The sequence below is a fragment of the Vitis vinifera genome, chromosome 15 (genome assembly GCF_030704535.1).
Source record: "Vitis vinifera cultivar Pinot Noir 40024 chromosome 15, ASM3070453v1".
NCBI classification, from domain to species: domain Eukaryota; kingdom Viridiplantae; phylum Streptophyta; class Magnoliopsida; order Vitales; family Vitaceae; genus Vitis; species Vitis vinifera.
Window position 1 is genome coordinate 9,060,642 of NC_081819.1, and position 22,191 is coordinate 9,082,832.

At 35.4% G+C, this 22,191-nt stretch overlaps 1 long non-coding RNA gene across 1 annotated transcript; it reads left to right on the top strand.

Annotated features, from left to right (window-relative positions):
- Positions 1-201: 201 nt before the first annotated feature.
- On the top strand, positions 202-4,425 carry LOC100854387 (uncharacterized). The gene is made up of 2 exons (XR_787693.3): positions 202-4,073; positions 4,227-4,425. It is a non-coding gene; the product is annotated as an uncharacterized LOC100854387 (long non-coding RNA).
- The last annotated feature ends 17,766 nt before the right edge of the window (positions 4,426-22,191 follow it).

Here is a 22,191-nt window from a genome sequence, read left to right on the forward strand (position 1 = left end):
TATTGATGAAACAAAAAGTCAATTTACTGTTAATTTATTCACCAATTGATTTATTTATTTATTTTTATGTATGTGTGTGTTGGTGTGTGAGTGTGGGTACTGTTGGGTGGGTGGGTGGGGTGCCGAGGGTGTTCCCCCACGTGTTTTCTTGTTTTCTTTTAGGGTCAAAGCACTGGCTTACCCATGTTGTTTACATAACTTGAGAGCTTAAATTGGTCCTTGACATTAGTAACCGACAGTGGTTTACAAAAATTATGTCAATTGACATCACTTAAATCACTAATTCTGGATGCTTACCACGGATGCTGGGCTTTCAATTTTCACCAGTCAGCAATTGCAGACTTTTAGTTATCACTGTTTGGATGTAAATATTTGCTTTATACGATTTCTTTTGTGGAATCATTTGTATCATTATTCTTTTCATTATGAACATTTGGGTATAGTATCTTGTAGCATCGGTAACATTATTTTCATCATAGTACTAGTATTAATATATTTTAGTATTGCTTTTTTTTTTTTATAAAAGAGTATGAACTAATAATGACGCGCCGATGGTGAATTGATGTGATGTCGTGATGAAGCTGCGCTAATCTGAAGTGATGGTGTGCGTCTACAAAATCGGTAGGTGATGCTGAATGATGATGAAGAAGTTGATGTCCACGCGAACCCAAAGAGAGAGATGATCAAGACATCCGTGCGATGTCCAGTTTGCACGAAAGATCGAAACGGTGTTGTTATGATCCTCAGATGCTCCTCGATGCGTGGTGGTTTAGAGTTGCAGGCGGTGTTCGAGATGGCGATGAACCAATGCGTAGTCTGGTGCCTGATCCGGAAACGCAGCGTTGATGAACTGTTGTGGGCGCAAGAATGGTGATACGTGGGTCTGATGACTCCTCTCTCAGATCCAATAGGGGTGATGCAGACAGAAATCTTGCTTCTGCCGGAGACTGTCGCTGTGTCAATCTCCTCCACTCGTAACTGGTGATGATGGTCGATAGCAGTGATCTCCTCCAACTGGATCCGTGACGCAGTCCCCTATGAAAACTTTTGTCTCAAGATCGATCCTCCGCTCTCTGTTTCTTTCTTTTCCGGCATCCCCGAAAGATGAAAGATGAAAAACCTCCAGAATTCGTCATGCAGTCCCTAAAGCTTAGATGAAAACTTCTCTCTCGAGATCGATCCTCCCCTCTCTGTTTCTTTCTTTTCCGGCCAAAAGATCCCCAAAAGATGAAAGATGAAAAACCTCCAGATCGATCCTCACGCCTAGATGAAAACTTCTCCTCTCTCAAGATCGATCTTCCACTCTCTGTTTCTTTCTTTTCCGGCCAGAAGATGAAAGCCAAAAACCGCCAGAATTCTCCCTCGGTATATGATGATCTCCTCTTCAAAGAAAAGTCCAGAATCCTCTCGATATTGCCCTCCAAAGTCGGTGATAGCTCCCCTCACCAAAAAAAATGAATGATGAATGATGAATGATCCAAAATGAATGTGCAGTGATGGTCTTCTGATCTGCCGGTGCTGCGCACTCCTGAAGATAAACTAATGAAGATGAACTGCCAATCAAGATAGCGTGGCCGTTATGATCTTCCCAATGGTCTTGTACCTCCCCAAAGCTCTGATGATCCTGCACCAATGAAGTGGGAGTGTTGCTGTTGACGAGAACCCTCCAGAATCTCTCCTATCCTCTTCAGAATGCTGAAAAAAAATCCCTTAAACCAAATTCGTGATGATGAAATCTGTGAATCTGCTGTGGATACGGTCTTGATGTCGTTGTGATGCCACTTTTCCAAAAAATAAAGAAAATCTGAAAAGCCGTAATTGCTCGGAAAATCTCGATACCCTAACAAAAATAAGAGGTAACCTTCGTCCTCTTCACTCTGGTTTCCACTAGCGCCGACGACGGCTCCCACCTCATGCTCAGAATAACCCGGAACCCAAAGTAAGCGCGCTCTCTCTTGGGTTCTTTGTTTGGTTACCTAGAAAATAATAGTCAAAATTTTCTTTGAAGGATTTACTTTTCCTCTTTGTTCTGTTTTTTCCATTACTGAGGCTGAGATCCTTTTCGTTTTTTCTACGACCTTTAGGTAATTCCTTTCATTTTCTGGGTTGCTTTCCCCTTTCCCGTTCCTTAAATTTCCCCAGAATTTTTCTGAACTTTTCCGGCTTGTTTCGTTATGGATTTGGTATGTTTTTTTACCTAATTGTCGATGATATTCTTGCTATTGTTTCTTGGCCAATATTTTTTTTAACAATCCGTGTTATGGGTTTTTGGGATTTCTGTTTGGTTGCTGGGAGAGTGGCAGCTAAGAGAAGTAAGCTGAAAGGTGGAACATTAATTTTGCCCTTTAACCACTATTGATTTGTCTTGATTTGTTTCTTTTTCTTTATGAAATCAATGTTTGATCTTTTTTTTCTTGGCAATTAGTGAGGATTATTGTTTGTTCTTTTTCTTTGGGAATATGGACTGACAGAGGAGAAATAGAGACAAAATAGAAAAAAAAAAAAAACATTGGGAAAAGTAGCCAGAAAATGGAAACTACATGGAACCTTTTAGAAGAGAACTCTTAAGGTAAAACGTGTTCGACCTCACTACAGTGGAGCGGAGATAGATGGATTCGGATTCGTAGAAATCTCTTGAATGTGAGTACCCAATAATCTATTCCAATTTTTAAAACTTTTGTGCTTCTCATGGCATTTTCTCAGGTCCACCCTCCCACATTCCCATCATTGCTCTCTCTTTTTCCCCAAGGAAAAAAAACTCGATTTCCATTACTTATCTTTTTTAATTCCTCTTGTCAGACCATTGTTGCTGTTTTATAAAGAACATAAGGAAGTTTATTTTGGGAATTCTTGTAAGACTAAAAGCAATTCATTCCATTTTTTGTATGCTTAGTGCTTTTGTTACTTTCTATTTAATTGAATTCACAATATATATATATATATATATACATCTCCATGAATTTATTTGGCTGTTGCAAAAATTTTAGGGAAAGAAAATGTTTAGGTTTTTCGTTTAGAACTTCTCAAATTGAGCCTAACACCACTCCATTTGGCTTAGTTGGGTTGAGGTTTCATTAAAATTTGTATTTATTTAGTTTTTTTCATTTTCCTTATTTGTTCTTGGCAACCAAACAGGGTGCAAAGGAAAACATTTATAAGCTGCCACGAGCTGTTTAATCCTGTTACCAACCCATGGTTGCTTGCAAGTTGGCTCAATTAGTTGTGTCGCTTAGGTTTGCTTGTTATGTATCGGCATGTCTTCTGTTGGAACAATGTGACTAGTTAACCACACTTAGTTTTGGAACAGTATCTTCCTAAGGAATATTTGGGTATCTTGTTGTGTACATTCATGATATGTGAAATGCATGAAGCATTGAAATGGAGCAATAGACTCCACCATATTTTTGGTGAATATAAGTGTTTTATGATATAAAGTATAAGTTAGCCACATCCATTTTATATATATATTTTTTAATGCAATTAACTACTTGATTTATGAGATAAGGCTTTCTTCGGTTGAGTTGTGTTCCTGTGTTTTCCATATGCATATAAAAATTTTTACATGTATATCACTAATTTATACATTATATTCTAGGTAATGTTGCTGTTAGAAAAAAAAAATAATAATAGGATTAGACGAAATCAGAGCACCAAAGAGGATATTTTATGATGAAGTAATGTTTTGGAACATTTGATGATGAAGTAATGTTTTGGAATATCTTTTGTCTAATTTATTTTAATTAGTTCATCTTTGATGCGCTTCAAGTTGCTTGCATCTTTGATGTCCAATTTATCCTGTTTATTATTAAGTGTACGTTGTTATCCCTCCACTCAGCCATTTATTGTATAATAATGATCTTGTATTCTAGCTTATTTATCAATTCAAATGTGTTATTGAGTAAATGATTCCAAACTTGGGGGTGTCCTTGAAGAATGAATCCAACCCCATGCCATTATATCCTCTATTTCTGGTATTTCTAGTATTCTAATTCATGGTTGATTTAAGAGCACTTTGTGTTGTTAATCCAAGTTGCAAAGGAAGGTGGTGAAAATGGAAGGCTATGATTGATGAAGTAAGTTCTGATCAAATATTTTGGAATACACTTAAAAGAGTTTTGAATTGAAGTTTTGAATATATGATTTTTTACCCTTCAGGAAGAGAGGATTGGATTTTCATTTCTTATATTTTATATAAAAGACTAACTGGATTTTGTGTGGTTGTTCAGGAAGAGGAGGCAAAGAACCTGATCGAGAGTTGATAGATGATTATGAGTACTTTAGGATGGGATCCTCTCAACTCAAGTGTTCTGTTTTTACTAAATTGGGTTTCGAACCCTTGTAAATTTTGAATCCTATTTAACTCATAGATGTTTGGAGTTTCTATATGTTCAGAAAGAAGTATATTCTTGTTAACCATTTAGCTCACTTTTTGCCTCCTATAGAATATTTTGTTTTCATTATCTTTATATTGATTTGAAATGAGGTCTCTTCACTATTAAAAGTAGGATAATGAAAATGGACAATGAAATTTATTCCCCTATAACAAGAAAAATGGATTTTTATTTTTTTGTTGGAGAAAGTAAAACCTACTAGCTACTACTATACGTGTAGTGCATGAAACAATGGAATGAGTCCTCATATATATTTGTTGCTGGCAGGAGAATGCAGTCAGATCTAAAAGTCGAAGAGGAAAACCACAACTTTATAGTTGTGGAGATTATTTCATCCTTTTCATACAATAATTAATTTTTTTTTTTTTAGTTTTACTAGTTTTTCTTTTAATTGAAAGAGCCCCAAATGGTAGCTAGCATTTTTACCCTTAACTTTACAAATATCTGCCAAATGATTAGGCACAAATTAATTTCAACCTCTTCAACAAGTGTTTCTACCTAGCTGAGCATGCTGTTCCAGCTAGTTAATAGATGACAGTTCTATTGTTAAATACACTTTCTTTTTTCCTAACTTGGTGTTCATGTCTAATATGTATGAGATCGTATCACTAGTCATAGAGCATTTAATGATTTCCTGGTGAATGGTCCATTCTTGGTGTGTATTTTTCTATCCTTAAAGCATGGATATATAAACCTTCTAAGTATGTCCAATAAGATACAACACACCATTCTCTTTTTGACAAATGATTAGGCATGACATGCTTTTTTTTTTTTTATCCTCCATCCAACTAGAGACAAAAACATTGTGCTACTGATGATATAAATCTACCTCACAGATAAATATGCCATAATGCTTTCTAGATTGGTGGGTTCCAACAGTAGGATGCTCTCGGACGGACTTCCAGAGGGATTTCTCCTGGGTTAGAATTCCAGGCCTACCTCTACAATTCTGGGACTTGGAGTTTTTCAGAAAGGTAGGGATGCTTGCAGGGCATAGCAGTGGATGATGAGACCAAATATTCCCGCAACATGTAATGGGTTAGAATCCTGGTTAAAAACAATGGTAAGGAGGTGCACGGAAAGCTGGAAGTGATAGCGGGTTTTGCTTCTTTTTCTATCCCGTTGTTGTGGGAAGATTCGGTGTGGTTTTCGGGAGCTTTGACCCAAAATAATGCTTTTTAAAAAAAAATTCCAAAAAATAAAGTGGTTTTGAAAATAATGCCCGATCTAATGCGTCTGTGCCACATAAGCTGTCAGGTCATAAAACCGTAGTTGGTGACTACGGTTTTATTTTTTTAAAGTGTTTAGAAACCGTAGTTACCAACCACGGTTTTAACTTTTAAGTTTAAAGCCGTAGTCGGTGACTACGGCTTTGACTTTTTTTTAAAATGGTCAAAGCTGCAGTTGGTGACTACGGCTTTGACTTTTTTTTAAAATGGTCAAAGCCGTAGTCACCAACTGCGGTTTTAACTTTATATATATTTATATATAACTTTAATTTTTTTAATAAAAATATTATATTATTTTGATTTTAAATATACTTATTTCATTATTTTAAAAATTATAATATACGAAATTAAATAATTGATATTTTTAATTTGATATAAAAATATATTTTTAAATTTTATTAAAATAATAGGCACTATATTTAATATAAATATAATTAATTAATTAAAATAAAATATAATAAATTATATTTATTTAAAATAAATAAATTATAAATGCATATTTAGAAAAATAAAAAAGTAATATAAATTATTATATTAATTAATAATTTTTTATATATTATATATAAGTGGTATATAATACCTCTCACACACACACATATAAAAGTCTAATTTAAGTTTAAAATTTATCACATTTTTATTTAAATATATAAATAAATTTTATTAAAACATTTGACACTATATTTAATATAAATATAATTATTTAATTAAAATTAAATATAAATAAAATATAATAAATTATGTTTATTTAAAATAAATAAATTATAAATGCCTATTTGGAGAAAAAAATAATATAAATTATTATATTAATTAATAATTTTTTATATATTATATGTAAATAGTATATAATATCACACACACACAGAGATATATATATATATATATATATATATATATATATATATATATAAAAGTTTAATTTAAGTTTAAAATTTAGCATATTTATTTAAATATATAAATAAATTATTATCATATAGATATAATATTATGAACTTAAATTAAAATATGATAAATTTATTTAAAATTTTTTTTTCCATTTTTCTCCTTTCAAAATGGGATCAAAATGGAATGGAAAGACTTAAAATGTTAAACTTAAAATGCCAACCTAAAATAATTTGTTTTTCCACTTCTTAAACTATACAATTGTAGAAAGAAAATACTTTTGTTTTTCCAATCAATTCACTATTTAGTTTAATTGTTTTGGTAAATATATGAAAATGCTTTTGGAATATTTTTGTAAATTCATTGATAATAGGAAAAATGTTTCTTATTGGGTACTAATGGGAGTTTTGGGCAAAAATGATTTCGTTAAAACAGAAAATTCATAAAATAATTTTATTCTCAAAATAATTTTCAATGTGATGTGTGTCGTATTCATGTAGGTATTCACATCACAAAACTGTAATTGGTAATCATGATTTTTTATTTTTATTTTTAAATAGTCAAAATAGTAGTTGGTGATCATAACTTTAAATTTAAACCTAAAACCAATTTTTTAAGTTCAAATTTTAAATCATGTGAATGTTCAATTTTTCAAAATTATTTTGATTGGAGGTTTAGATTGTAAATTTTTTTTAATACATTATTTATTCTATATCAATATAATAATTTATATTACTTTTTTATTTTTCTAAATAGGCATTTATAATTTATTTATTTTAAATAAATATAATTTATTATATTTTATTTTAATTAATTAATTATATTTATATTAAATATAGTGCCTATTATTTTAATAAAATTTAAAAATATATTTTTATATCAAATTAAAAATATCAATTATTTAATTTCGTATATTATAATTTTTAAAATAATGAAATAAGTATATTTAAAATCAAAATAATATAATATTTTTATTAAAAAAATTAAAGTTATATATAAATATATATAAAGTTAAAACCGCAGTTGGTGACTACGGTTTTGACCATTTTAAAAAAAAGTCAAAGTCGTAGTCACCAACTACGGCTTTAAACTTAAAAGTTAAAACCGTGGTTGGTAACTACGGTTTCTAAACACTTTAGAAAAATAAAACCGTAGTTACCAACTACGGTTTTATGACCTGGCAGCTTATGTGGCACAGACGCATTAGTTCGGGCATTATTTTCAAAACCACTTTATTTTTTGGATTTTTTTTTTTAAAAGCATTATTTTGGGTCAAAGCTCGGTTTTCGGCCCTACAGGTGGATGCTGTTACAAAGTCCAAGGGAGAACTGATGGCGGAGAGAAGGGACCCCAATTTGCAGGAAGAGGATTATTTCACGCGCCTTGGTGCGTGTGGATGAGGGCTCGAGTGGATTAGGGGACTCTGCTGCAGCTAAAGGTGATGGAGACGTTGGAGTGGTACCTTGGAAAATCAAGCAATCCCATCCAAAAAGGCTGGAAGGGTCAAGCGTCTAAGGCGCTGCCGAAAGATGCCTTTACGGTGAATGAGACTCCTGTCGTAGGAAAAAGTGCACTTGTTCCTAAGTGTTTTAACGTTGGACTTAGGCGTCGAGAAGCCCAGGTGCAAGGAGGGGGAGTCTGAATGTGGGCCATTAGGGCGAGACTGTTTTTGGGCTGGAGTCTAAAAGGGAGGCTTTTTTTAGTTGGTGGGCCTGCATGTTCGGTGAAGTCCAATCAGGATAATAATAAATTAGGCTTGGTTATCTTAAAGAAAGTGGGGCTGGGGGATGAAAACTTTGGGCCCAAAAAATCCAGCTGCAGGAAAGAGATAAAAAAGAGGAAGGGAAGGCTCACGTATTTCCCCTTAGTGCTTCTAAAGAGGGCGAGGCGGGAAGCTCACTAGGGCTCACAAAGGAAGCGTCAGCCGGGGTTCTCCAACAGATTACGACGCAAGAGATGTGCCCTCCGGCACTTGGACTTGTTCAAGCAACCACGGAGGGGTGCGAATCAGGTACGTACCCCTTTTCTACTTTAGGGGGTTACTGCGGGCCTTTCTGGGACTTCTTCTGGATTAGGGGATTCTGTATGGGATTCCTGGACAAGGGAGGCAGAGGAGGTGCTTAACGAACCGGTGAAGAGTGAGAGAGTGAAGGAGCCGCTGCGCATGATTCTTAAAGACGGACGGTCTATTGTTTTTCCTAATCACGAAGGGCTTATCCCCCTGAAGGGAGGGGCTGAGTCCCTAAGAGAGCGAGATGTAGAAATTTTTCGATTGCATGACCATAAGGAATTTTCAGAAGAGGAACTGCCTTCTCTTGAAATCTCTGCAGCAGGAGAAATAGGTGCGGAGAGATCCCCTTGGGCAAATAAAAAATTCCTTTGGTTTTGTAAGTATGTCGGTGTTTCGGTGGAAGGGTTTGAAGAAGACATTATGAGAATCCTTGTGGAAATTGAGAGTAGGAGGTGCTCTGTAAGTGCGTCGAAGGCTGGTAAAAGGGGTACCATGTCCAGTTCAAGGAAGGAAAGAGAACTGAAGAAGCTCATTAGCACCATTAATTATGACGGCGCTGCGGGAAGGGAAGCAGAGGTTAGGAATGAGGGTAGGCAAATTTCTGTAATTCCTAAATGAAGCTTAGGATTTTGTCTTGGAATGTTAGAGGCTTGCATGATCCAGATAAGGGGAAGGTAATTAAGTCTGTGGCTAGGAAACTCAAGCCAGATTTGTTCTGTTTTCAGGAAACAAAGATAAGGGAGATGTCTGACAAATTTGTGAGAAGTTTGGGGACTGGCAGGAGGCCGAAGTGGGTTCTTTTTATTGATGAGTTTGAACCTGGAGACCCGCCTATTTGTTGGGAATAAATTTCCAAAATTGGGTTCTAATGGGACTTTTAATCAAAGAACCCTTTTTTTTACTCCAAGTTATTTTCGGTTATTATCTTATTTCATTTTGATTATATATATATAATTAAATAAAAACAATTTAATTGTTAATTTTTTTTTCTTTTGAACACAAAAATTTCTACTTCTCAAAAAAATAAATGATAAAAAAATTATAAATTGCATTTATTTTTAATATAATTAAAATTTTAAAAATAAAAAAGTGGATATTTAATGATATAAAATTAATTGGGGGAAATTCTCATAAATGTGTGTTTTTATTTTATTTTATTTTAAATAAGGATGATAATTGGTGTAAATAGTCTGGAAAGGATATGGTGGGGACCATACTAAACCTCCACATGGACCACATGGACCATACTAAACCGTACACTTGGAGTCGAGGGCAGTGGCTCCCTAGAGGCAACCCTTATTCTCTGGCGACAGGAACAACTTTTGCTGCCAAGACCCGGAGTGTAAGTCCAAAATAAGTAAAAATAGTACCCATCTTAAAATATTTGTCAAATTAATTTTTTGCATCCATATAAGCATCTATATGAATTTTTTTTTTGAAGTGTATAAAACCACCTTTGGTGATTATGATTTTAAAAGTTTCATAAATATCTTTAAAATCACAGTGGTTTTACAATTTTCCTTAGAACCACAGTTAGTAATTATAATTTCAAAATTATTTTTAGTTCATCCATATTTTAATAGTATTATGATTTTAATATTATTTTTAAAAATTTTTTATCGTAATAATCATAAAACCATACTTATTAAGAAGTAACCTAAAATTATAATTATTAACATTAATGTTTATATGAAAATATAAAATTTTAAAATAATATAAATAATTTAGTTAATTATTTTAAAATTTAAAAATAATATGAAAAAATAATTTTCTTTAAGTCATATGTGATAAATTTCATAAAACAAATAAATATTTTATTTACCATAAATATATAATTTTTATGGGAATACGGGGAAAATTATTTTTTCAATTCAAAGAAAATATGAAAAATAAAGATAATATATATATAATTTTAAAACAGACGTAAAGAAAAAATTTATTAAGGATAATTTGTAAAAAAAAAGTAATTTTAAATCGACAATGGCAAATTGTAAGAAATTTTGTAATTAAAAATTACTGTCATAAACTATGGTTTTAAGACATTGGAAATTTGATAAGACAGAAGGTGCATGGCGGCGCAGACTGAAATTAAGACACAGTTACCATTTTGATGAAAAGCTTTGTCATCCTCCATCCACTTCCCCAAGCAAAGAAGCTACCGTTCCTATTAATGAAAGCAAATCTGGTTTAGGGGAACATATTCCAGAGCAAATGAAGCAGTTTCTACTGAAAATGGTGCATAGGATAACTGATGAGCCGACCTTAATGACCACTGAAAACGATGCTGACCTAAGTGGACAGAAGGCCTCTGTCTCGGTGGATCTTTTAGAGAGTCAGCACCCTGAACTGGTAAAAGACAATAGTGATCAGTTCAAGACAGGAGATTCTTCTTCCTCTCCACCAGAGACATAAGCTAGTGAGGTTCTTATGTCTGTTGCATGTGTTCTTTTAACACCGAAGCGAAAATTAGCTGGGTATTCAGCAGTCATGAAAAATCTCTTGCATTTCCTGGATGAATTTTCAGTGGAAGGAACTAGTAGACAACCTGATTTTTTTAAGAACTTGAATACTTCAAGCAATTCCGACCTGACCAGCCTGATCAATTGGGAGGAGTTCAAAAACGGAGGTTTCATAAGTGGCCCATAAATTCTGAATTTTGAATCTGAGAAAGGGATCATTAGCATAGATGCAAATTCATGAAAACAGGCTCCAAAAACAGCCAAAAGAAATATGAAGCAAGAGCCTGAATAATCGGTATCCATTTGATCTTCACGTTTTTGCTAGAAAGCCCATCCAAAATCACTTTAACATTCTGCATCTATAACCATACAACAGAAATGCCCATAAGAACAGTTGATCTTGTTGATTTAGATGCAATGGGCACATCATGCTTATTTCTGAGAATATGTCTGGATCTGCTAGAAAGAAACTCATCCTTCAAATCAGAAAATAGTTCCATCTAATTCAGACGATCATGGCTCTTCTCCCACCAAACCAGAGACAATGGGCAAATAAAACAGTTTCTACAAAGTCTGTCCAGCCTAAGGAAGCTCACCTTCATCAGTTCATGGACATGAAAATGGCATCTAAAGACCTTGATATACCTCTTTTGTATCCAATTAACAGTTCAGGTAAGATTTGGTAGGACTTCAAGGAATAATAAGCATGAAAGAAGGGTTTTAGACTTGGAATTCTAGGCAAATAAAGAAATTGTTGACGAGCAAGGGAACTTTTCATCCACCAACGTGAAATATCTTTCACATGGTTCTACTTATGAACGCCATTAAAGCTTTTTGGCATTGATATCTCAAATCTCTAGATTTTTTTTTCCAAAGTTTTGATCTGATCTGCAGCTATCCGTGTTCACCTACAGAAGTTCAGATTGGCGGTTGACATTTAATATCATGGATCTTAACTAGACAAGGTGTTGGAATACGCTAGAGAGTACACTCTATCAGTTTCTAGCCTGAGCTAAAACAGAATGTGGGCCACAACATATAGCCTAAAGATATCAGACTAAAGATGCAACCAAAACAAGGCTATTGATGGATACATGGAGCAATGAAGAATTAAGGCTTGCCACTGCCGGTAACTCTAATGATGCTGCTGATTCTGAATCTAGGTTACAAAATTCAGATTTGAGGGTCAATATAGTGTTGCTCAGTTCGACAGAACATACCAGTAGGTTAACATCTGACCAACATGAATACGAATCAGTTGGCCCACTTTGCCTTGATCGCCCTCTTGTTGATGATCTCCAAGCAAATCAGAAGTGGCAAGTCCAGGTATCTGAAAGAATGGGATAACTTAGTGACGAGAGCAGGTGAAGAACCTACAGATTGCCCGAATTTTTCCAAGATTGCTCACAGATATATTTCAGATTTTCAAGAATTCCTTCAACACTGTCGAGCTTGTCAGGAAGCAGGAGGAATTGTAGCAACTTCAGACCCTTGCACAGAATGAACACCGACAATTTGTCCGAACTGAGATGACTCCCTAGAACTTGCAGAATTTGTACTCTCAATTGCAGTAGGAACAAAAAGTTCTACCTTCAGATATGGAATTGGACCTCAAAGATTGAAATAGGTGGTGGTGTCCAAGCTTGACTTAGAGAATGAAGCAAAGGGGTTAGAGAATTATAAAATAAACTGCAGTTGGAAAATTCTGAATTGGCAGAAAGGTTAGAATCCACTCAATCCTTGCAAGTTCTGTTCTGGGATATCCAGAAATAGAAGAAATAAAGAAACTGAACCACAGCCTCAGACACAAAAATGAAGACTTGTCAAAGAAAATTGAGATATTACAAGCAGATCAGTGCACCGACGTAGAAGAGCTATTCTACCTATGGTGGCTTAACGCTCTTTAATGACATGAATTCAGGAATTAACAGCCCGGTGTTGGTTCATCTGATGCAAAGGACCCAAGCAATTCTCTTGAGTCCCAAGTTTGAGGAGGAAGTCAAGCTGTTAACTTTCGAATATGGGCATGTAGAAAGACTTGAGGAGAAGGAAATCGACTTCATGGATTTTGATTGTGACCTAGGGTCATCTCCAGAAGCCGACTCCAGTTTCAGAGACTCATGTAGGGGAGTTTCAAGAAATTGGAAAGAGCTCGGGAACACAGGGATGCAAGGCACTTGAATGCATACAAGGAGAGTGGGAAGAGAAAATTCAAAGAGAATAATGGCAGCACCAACACCATCAGTAATGCAGTCTCAGTCACACTCAAAGGCCCCTCTCCAGCATGGTCGGCTTGATTCACTTATCCTCTTGATGTTTTTTTCTCTCCCTTATGAATTTACACATTTTTAATCTGGATTTCAAAATCTTTTCCATTAAATAACTCTTGTTTCCTTTAAAATCTCATCCTTAGGAGTTCATAGACATTAAAATCTAGATTTTTAATAAACTCTTTGCTGCCATTTCCCTTCCGGCAGGCCTTTTCATCATTTTCAACTAATTTTCACGATTTTCTCGTTTTTTTCAACAAGCATGAATAAACTTCATAATTCCAAACAATGGGATTCATAGAATCAATTCATGCAAAATCAATTAGGGCTTTGATGGGAGCCCGACATCCATGATATTTTCTTCAATATTTTTTGTTTGATATTTAATTAATTGTGCTTCCTCTTTGTGATATATATGAGATTATTTTGAATCTGTTATTTGGCTAACTTCGTTTCCCATAGAGGAGTATTGGCTTGCTATCCAGGTACGCTCCTCCTCACCTATTTTCGAGAATTCTATAGACACGTATGCTATTGGTGATTATATCCATACATGATATGATTCTTGGGTGTTCAAATACATGCTTGATTTGCTTAGATAAAACAAATGTTGTATCACATTTTCAAACTAACCTTCGATGTCTTTTGATAGCGCTTAAGAAGCGGTTCAGACACACACCCTGACTCTCTCTTATGATCAGACTTTCTTGGTTGACATGCTATTTTTTGAAGTCACCTAGCCTATTTAGGTATCCATGATCAACCATTTAATTGCTACATTTAGTCAGTAGAGACCTTTATAGGGCTTAGAGGGGTGCTACCTCCTAGAGGTACCTTTCCAATAGGTAACCTGATCTTCGAACCTATACTCAGGTTTTTCAAAGACGTACTTTTTCCAAAACTATGGAGTCATTTTTTTTAGGGTTTTATTTCTTGTTTTATTTTCCTAAAAATAAAATAAAATAAGTGGCGACTCCGATTTTTCCAAAAATTATTTTTTCACAAATAAAAGTGAGTCTCGCCGATCAAGTGGGGACGCACGTGAAAAATGCGGGTCCACAGGTATTCTCTTCAAAAAGGGAACTGAACGAACCCTTGAAGCCTACACAGATGCAAACTGTGTACACTTGGTGGCAAACAAGAGGTCAACATTGGGATATTGCACTTTCGTTGGTGGAAACCTGGTCACTTGGAGGAGCAAGAAGTAAACTATGGTTACAAGGTCTACTATTGAGTCTGAATTTAGAGCAATGGTACATGGTGTATGTGAGTTGTTATGATTGAAGATTATTCTTGATGATTTGAAGATTAGATGGGATGAACCAATGAGGCTTTACTATGACAACAAGTCAACTATTAGCATCGCCTATAACCAGTGCAATATGATCGGACGAAACATATTGAGGTTGACAAATACTTTGTCAAAGAAAAACTAGATAGTGGCTTGATCTGCACACTTTACGTGCCTATAGGGGGTCAACTAGCAGATATTTTAACGAAAGGGCTAGCAAGTACCATATTCCAAGCAATCATGAGCAAGCTGGGAATGGAAAATATCTATTCACCAGCTTGAGGGGGAGTTGTGGAATTCCGGGTTTATAGATGATTGTAGGATGAAATTAGAAGATATTATAGGCTGTAATTAGAGATTTGCTAGCTGTAAATAGCTATAGATTATTTTTCTATAGATAGAAGATAGTTTCCTCTCTTGTGGGATCTGACAGAGTTTTTTAAGGAATTATCAGGTTGTTGGTAATCTCCTATTTCCCTATAAATGTATATTTCTGCAGAGTAAATAATATGAAAGAAAATTCTCACAATTTTCTTCATGGTATCAGAGCAATTCCGCCTGGACCTATCACTTCTTTCTCGATTTTAATCCAGAACCAATTTTCTGGGTGCAAACCAATCTTCTTCTTCGTCCCAACTCGTTGCTTCTTTAAGTTTTTGTTTTTGAGTCTACTCTCTCATAGGTATCACTTTTCCCTATGGCCTCGGAAACCAGCAGCAGCGTTACGGGAACCATGTTTGGCCAGGAACTCATGAGCAATGGTGGTGCAGAAGGTTCATCATTCCTCATCACTCAGCACAAGTTAACTGGCCACAATTACCATCAATGGGCAAAGGTAGTTCTGATGTTTATCACAGGCAGAGGTAAGGATGAATACCTTTTCAGCACTACTAAACCCCTTAAGAAGGATGATAAAAGATTCAAGGTTTGGAACACCGAAAACAATCTGGTTATGTCTTGGCTGATCAATGCGATGGACACAGAAATAGGTCAAAATTTTCTGTTTTATGATACTGCACATGAAATCTGGATGGCAGCAAAGGAAACATACTCTAACAGTGACAATACTGCTGATCTATTGGACATCAAGGGAGCCCCACATGATCTAAGGCAAGGTGAGATGATTGTGACTCACTACTATAACACTCTTAGTCGTTTTTGGCAACAATTGGATGTGTTTGAGACCATGGATTGGGAGTGCCCAGGAGATGCTAGTCGATACAAAAAGATTATTGAAAAAGAAAGGGTCTTTAAGTTCCTATTGGGATTAGACAAATCCCTAGATGAAGTAAGAGGGAGAATCCTTGGAACCAAGCCTCTCCCTACTATTCGAGAAGCTTTCTCAGAGGTTAGAAGAGAAGAAAGCAGGAAGAAGTTGATGATGGGAACAACACCATTCTCCAATGTTCAGGAAGGATCAACACTCATCTCCCAAGGCTCCACAAACATTCAAGAAGGAACTGCCCTTGTTTCCCAAGGATCTACCTATGATGCAAGGCAGAAGAAAGGAAGACCATGGTGTGATCATTGTCGCAGACCAGGTCACACCAAAGAAACATGTTGGAAAATACACGGGAAGCCCGCTGACTGGAAGTCAAACAAGGAGAAGGAGGCACGAGCATTTGTGGCAGACCCTGAAGGGAAAGAAAGAAGTACCAATGATTCTGCTCTCTTTAGATATAATGACAGTGAGTAGCAGTTCCTAAAGGAATACCATTTCAAAAGATCAAAACTTCCCTATTTAGATATAAGGCTAGATCAAAATTTTTGAAAATAAGGTCACTTCACCTGGTTAAGTTGCAGTTACCAGAGTATAAAATCTCAATTCAAAAAATCTAGTTTAATGACTGAGAAAATAAGCAATGATAAATGAAAGAAAACAGATGCCTACCCATAATTGTTCTGTGTAAGAGACATAGTTGAAAGGTAAAATAGGATCATCAGCCAGGTGAAGAGCTAGAAGTCCCCAAACTCCAGCTACCGAGGCAGTAAAAAACAGAAAACCATGTAAGCTTGAAGAAGTGACAATGAAGCAGTGATTTTCCTAGTTCATCGATAAATCTTTTTCAAGAATGCATACTAGAAGGAAAAGAAGCTAACCAGCCACATGACGTTGAAACAATGGATCCCCATGGTTTGTCATCCAGTTATAGGAGTCAAAAGCAGTGTGATAGACTGGAAAAACTGAAGGACAAAAGAAAAAGAAAGTTGAAGTTCTATTTTACCAAATTGATTAGCATGAAATCTTAATTGTGATGTAAATTTTACTACTAACATTATTGACAATGCTTGGAGTATCATAATAAAAGCTTTCGATAATCCTTTTAGTGGAAATAATTTGCCTAAAAATGAAAAAAAAATTATTTTTTTTCTTTATACTCCATCTTATGCCTTGAAACTAGAATCTTTCCAGGAGTAATTTCTGGTGCATTTAGAAAAGGGGAAAAAGGAACAAGCAAAAAACCATCCTTTAAAATGGAAATACCAAAGAAAACAGAAATACCATCAGAGATGATGAGAAAATTAAGAAATTCAAAATACCATTTCATAAAGCCCTAAAAATGATCATCCTACACACGCAAGAAAATGTTCTCAAGAGCAATAATATAAAGGAACAAAACTAAATCATTCCACACCCAAGTAAACCCAGTGGAATGATTTTGGTTGCACTGGATTTGCAAACACACCACAGTTGAATGAAAAGGTTTTTAATATGTGGAGTCACTGCCAAATTGACCAAGATAATTGTAAGGAAATAAAGAAAAGTACACCTTTTAAAAAAGCTCAACTGACCTCATTTTTAAGCGTTATAGAAAAGACAAAAAAAAGGTGGAAGAAAACTGCAAAAGCACAAGCGACATCGCTCTCTTTGCAAATCAGCATACCAATTAGAAAAGAACCTATTTGCCTACATATATTGGAATACTTATTTTGAAACTCTTCAAAATAGTTTTCTGCTATTTAGAAAATAATTTTTTAACTTAAAAAACACATTTAGAATTTTTTTTTTTTTTTAAATAAACAAGTTATTTTTACAACTAATTCAAGGAGTTTTTGTAGAGTATTATAAGAAAACATTGAAATTATAGAGAATACTTTAGGAACTTTACAGCATACATAAATGCATTTTACCTTCATGGAGAATAAACAGAAAAACTTGTCTTCGATTTTTGAGTTCCCATAAAGAATTTTTTTACTTGAAAATAATTGGTAATTATTTTTAAAAATTGTTCTACAAAACTGTTTTTTGATAACCATATTTGAATACGTTGCCAAACAAACCCTTAAACTCCTTCAATTAATTGAAAAAGTACAAATAGCTGAGATAGTCTGATCACAGATTGATTTCGCAAAGCAATGGCAAAAATACACCAAATTATGCATATCTATTCACTCACTTTATGAGAAACAAAAAATTCATTAGGAGATTGAAGACAATTCAGCTTGTATATTCAAATTAAAGGAAAAGGAATCTTTGCTTGCATTCTGGATTATGAAATTGCAGAATTTGATTGCAAAAAAACATCCCAGGTTTTCTTTAAAACTGACACATTCGCTTATAGAAGAGAACAAGCAAAAGCAATGTCTGGGGCACTCTTGTTCAACACTAGGGATGGTAATAGGGCAGGTTCAGGATGGGTCACCCCCATGCCAACCCTGCCCTGTTTAATTTTTTCTTCATTTCTTAAAACTTTTCTATTTTTAAAATTTTAAATTATATTAAATATAAATATAATTTAAATATAAATATATAGTATATTTTTTACAATTTATTTTTATGAAAAATAATTTTTTTTATTTTATATATGTAAAGAAAAGGTAAAATGAAAAAAAGAATCAAAATATTTTTTATTTAATATTATATATAATCAAGGCAAGACATACCGAAACCCACCATGAATTTAAAAAAAAAATCCCCAACTCGTCCTATTAGGGGTGGGATGGGGCAAACACTCAAAAAAACCCGCCCCATGTCATCTCTATTCAACACAAACATGTATGTTCTTTGAGAACTCTGATATCCATGAAGGAAGCCTAAGGCAATCTCTCTGTCCCACAACGGAGAAGGATGGGAATGATGAATTACAAACAGAACTAACATTTGCTAACTTATAAAAATAACTACACTTTGTTCCACTTTTATGTCCTTTCATCCATTAAAAAAAAAAATCAAGGACAAAGCTAATGTACCCCTTATAGAGATGCTTAGTTTCCTTTATGCATGCATGTCTGAGCACACAAGTTCCCTTCACAAGAACACATTTTCTCAATACTCATAGCTTTCCAAATTTCCATGAAGAATCCCCCCTCACAGCTCTCTCTCTCTCTCTGCCCCCCATACTGCAGAAGGACTCCCTCACTCTCTATAACCAACAACCAAAAAAATAAAAAATAAAAACGTGTTATATCCCCCCTCCCCTACAAAGAATGTCTCCACTACAAAAGGTGGCCCAAAAAGTGGTGAGAGGAAAAACAAATAAATAAATAAAATAAAACAAGAGTGCCTGCCGGTCCATAAAGATGGGTCTACAGCGCTCATAGAAAATTAGGGTATAGCAATATATATAAAATAGCTCATATGCAACATAAAAAAGCAGATCCAGGTCAATTAATATCAAACATGCATTCACTTGCATTACTAACAAAGAAGATATCATGGATGTCAGCCCCCACCAAGGCCCCATTTATTTCTACGTGAGTTAATTCTGTAAATTCCTTTTTTCCTAATGATCATGGGAAAGGATCATAGGGATTTGGATGAATTCCATTACTTTTGGAACTACAGAATTTATTCATGTTAATAAAATTTAAGAAAATCAGAAAATCAAGAAATTATTTTTTTTAAAAAGAAAAATAAAAGAATGCATGCCAAAAGGGAATATGGCAACAAGAAGTTTATTAAAACTGAATTTTATTTTCCTAAGGATGAAATTTTAGAAAATATAATTATTTTAGTGGAAAAAAGTTTGAAAACCCAATTTAAGGCATGTAAATTCAAACAAAAATAAAAAAAGGAGCTCACCATGAGGAGAAAAAGGTGGCAGATGAGATGGTGAACTGCACATCTAAAGGAGGGAAAGGAAGCAGCTTATGCACCTAGAAGGAGGACCTGCATGGGCATGCAGAAGTGAGGGCCTGGGGTTATGATTGAGACTGCAATGCGAACGTTGATAGTGCTGCTGGATGATGCTTTCCCATGATCAAGTGCAACCTTCAGAACTGACTCATTTGTTGCACTTGTAGATTCAGTAGGATGTCTGGGATCAGCAACCATGGGGGAAAGTCCTCTGACTACAAGCGATTGCCTTGCTTTGAGGATTTAAAGAGAGACGCTTCAGTGAAAGAGACTTTGAAGGTAGGAAAGTATGATGCTTCAGACGTAACAGCTCAAAATCACAAGCCTTAACAACCCAGTTTTTATCAAGAAGGAGATTTGGAGACTTAGATTTCTATGTACAGTAGTAGGATGGCTTGTGTGCTAGGAATTCATTCCCTTGGCCACATCAAGGGCCGTTCGCAATCTCCATCTATTAAAACAGCAGGCTTAAAATTCCCATCCTTTTGACTTGGAGAAGCAAAGGCACCAACTGAATGATTATATGCAGTGATATCATCAATCGCCTATGCTGAAGAACTGAGTACAAAGGAAACCACAACTTCCCACCATTAATCTCATACTGATCCTGAGCTTCATCAAGCAAGGCAGGCCAACAATCAAACTAAATATTTTCCATGAGGATGTCAAAAGAATAGTAGGTTCTAGTTGATTGGAGAGAGAGAATTTTGAGCCATTTTCTTGTAATATCCAGATTCTGCTAAGCAGGAATTGCAACCCTGCAAGAGCCTTAGCAAGAGGGGTGCTTGAAGGAATAGCCAGTAGCATATCTATAACATCCAAGATTTTCTGGAGACCAGGATGATCTTTCCTTTTAGTGCCTACCTACAATTTGATTTCTAAACATACTTTCAACTCCAAACTTTGATTCTTGGTCAGTTAATAACATTCTTACTTGATACAGCGCAGTTGGGGTAGTTAAAGGCTGCAGGGGACAACCTAATAGGTTGCCTGTACTCCTGAATTTTAAGTCTAGATTCCAGTCTGGCCCTTCCTTTGACTTGGCCTTTTTCTGGCCATCAGCAGTACTTGAGGTAGGTGTAGAATTTCCCCTATCTTGCATAGATGTATCATAGTTCATCTCAGAAACCTCTTTAGATTTAATTCTAAGAGGAGTTTTAGCAGTAACAGTAGCTCTCTGCATACCACCAATGGCCAAGTGGCACAAGCAGCACTCATCCTTAATAGTGAGTGACGATGTGCCTTTTTACGTGTTGCTTCTAAGGTAATAGCCCTTCTTTCAAGCTCCTGGTTAAGGGAATCCAAGTCATGTCCATCCTCAGCAAATCTTAAGATCTGCTCATTCATGTCTTGACTCATTGTCTGCATTTGGGCCTTCATGGATGAAATTGTGAACACGCAAGTAGAGTGCTCAATTCTGAGATTCTGCAATTCTCCGAGCATCTGCTTCTGGTTTTCCTCAAGCTTCTGGACAAGGGCTTCACAGTAGCACTCCATCCGGTCTAAAGGTGACAATCATACCGAGTTTAAGGATGCCTGTTTCAACACAACCAACATGAACAGTGCCAATACCACCAATCTTGTAAACATCTTGGCTTTAGAATACTTTGGTGTTGTTGCATACATCTCATTGTAACAACATATTATTTCCTTGACACCAGGGGTGAAGGCAAGCAAAGTATGCTCACGAGTCTAACCATTCTGGGGTATACCAGCTTCAAAGCAGTTAAGATTCATATGGCGGAGCTTTGGAGCCTACACCTTTACTTCAACTTTCATCACAGAAGTACCATCTTGCCCATTGCTATTTCACTGTCAATTGGAATAAAGCCCAAGCAGAAAAGGCTTTAGGTAGCAGCAGCTAAAAGCCTATGGTTATACCATAAAAGCCTTCAGTTGAGTATGATTCCTTTTTCCTAATAACTAGACTGAGCAAATGCATCAAGATGCAGCTAACCGCACATCCAATATAGCTCTATGACCCCACTAATCCCTCATCAGTAAGGGAGAAGGTTATATTACATGGGGTCAACCAAATTTGAAATTTGCTTTGGGGTTTAACTTCTTTTTGGCTGGACGCTGTGAGAGAGGTTGGTCGGTGATTTCTTAGTGGTTGAGATCTTGGACCAATCTTTTCATGGTTGGTGCTTGTTACTGTCCCATGCTGAGTCATTTCCACGTTTGACACCTAAATTGAGTTGGGTTTCTTCTTCTCTTGGTGTAAGTTTCTCTATCAAACTTTGGAGACAAAAGCCAGAAACCAAAAGGGTGGGGATGAGTTTTCAAATTTTCCTTTGAAGGGCAGTTTTGGTTTCGATTTGATTGAGGGGGAGGAGAAATGTAGCTTGTCAATCTAAACGGTTAAGTAGAGGGTAGGTTGCAGTTTGGTATATGGTAGTGAGATTCTGATGTTGAAGAACAACTAATCACTTGATGAGAAAGAGAGGCCTAACAGAAAAACTTTCCAATTATCGAAAAGAGCAGCAAGGGAAAGCAATTGAAAAAGGGAAAAAAAGGGTTAAGCTTTGTGATCTAAATGGTAATGCAGCAACCCATGTGATCCCTACTTTCTACTATGCAGATC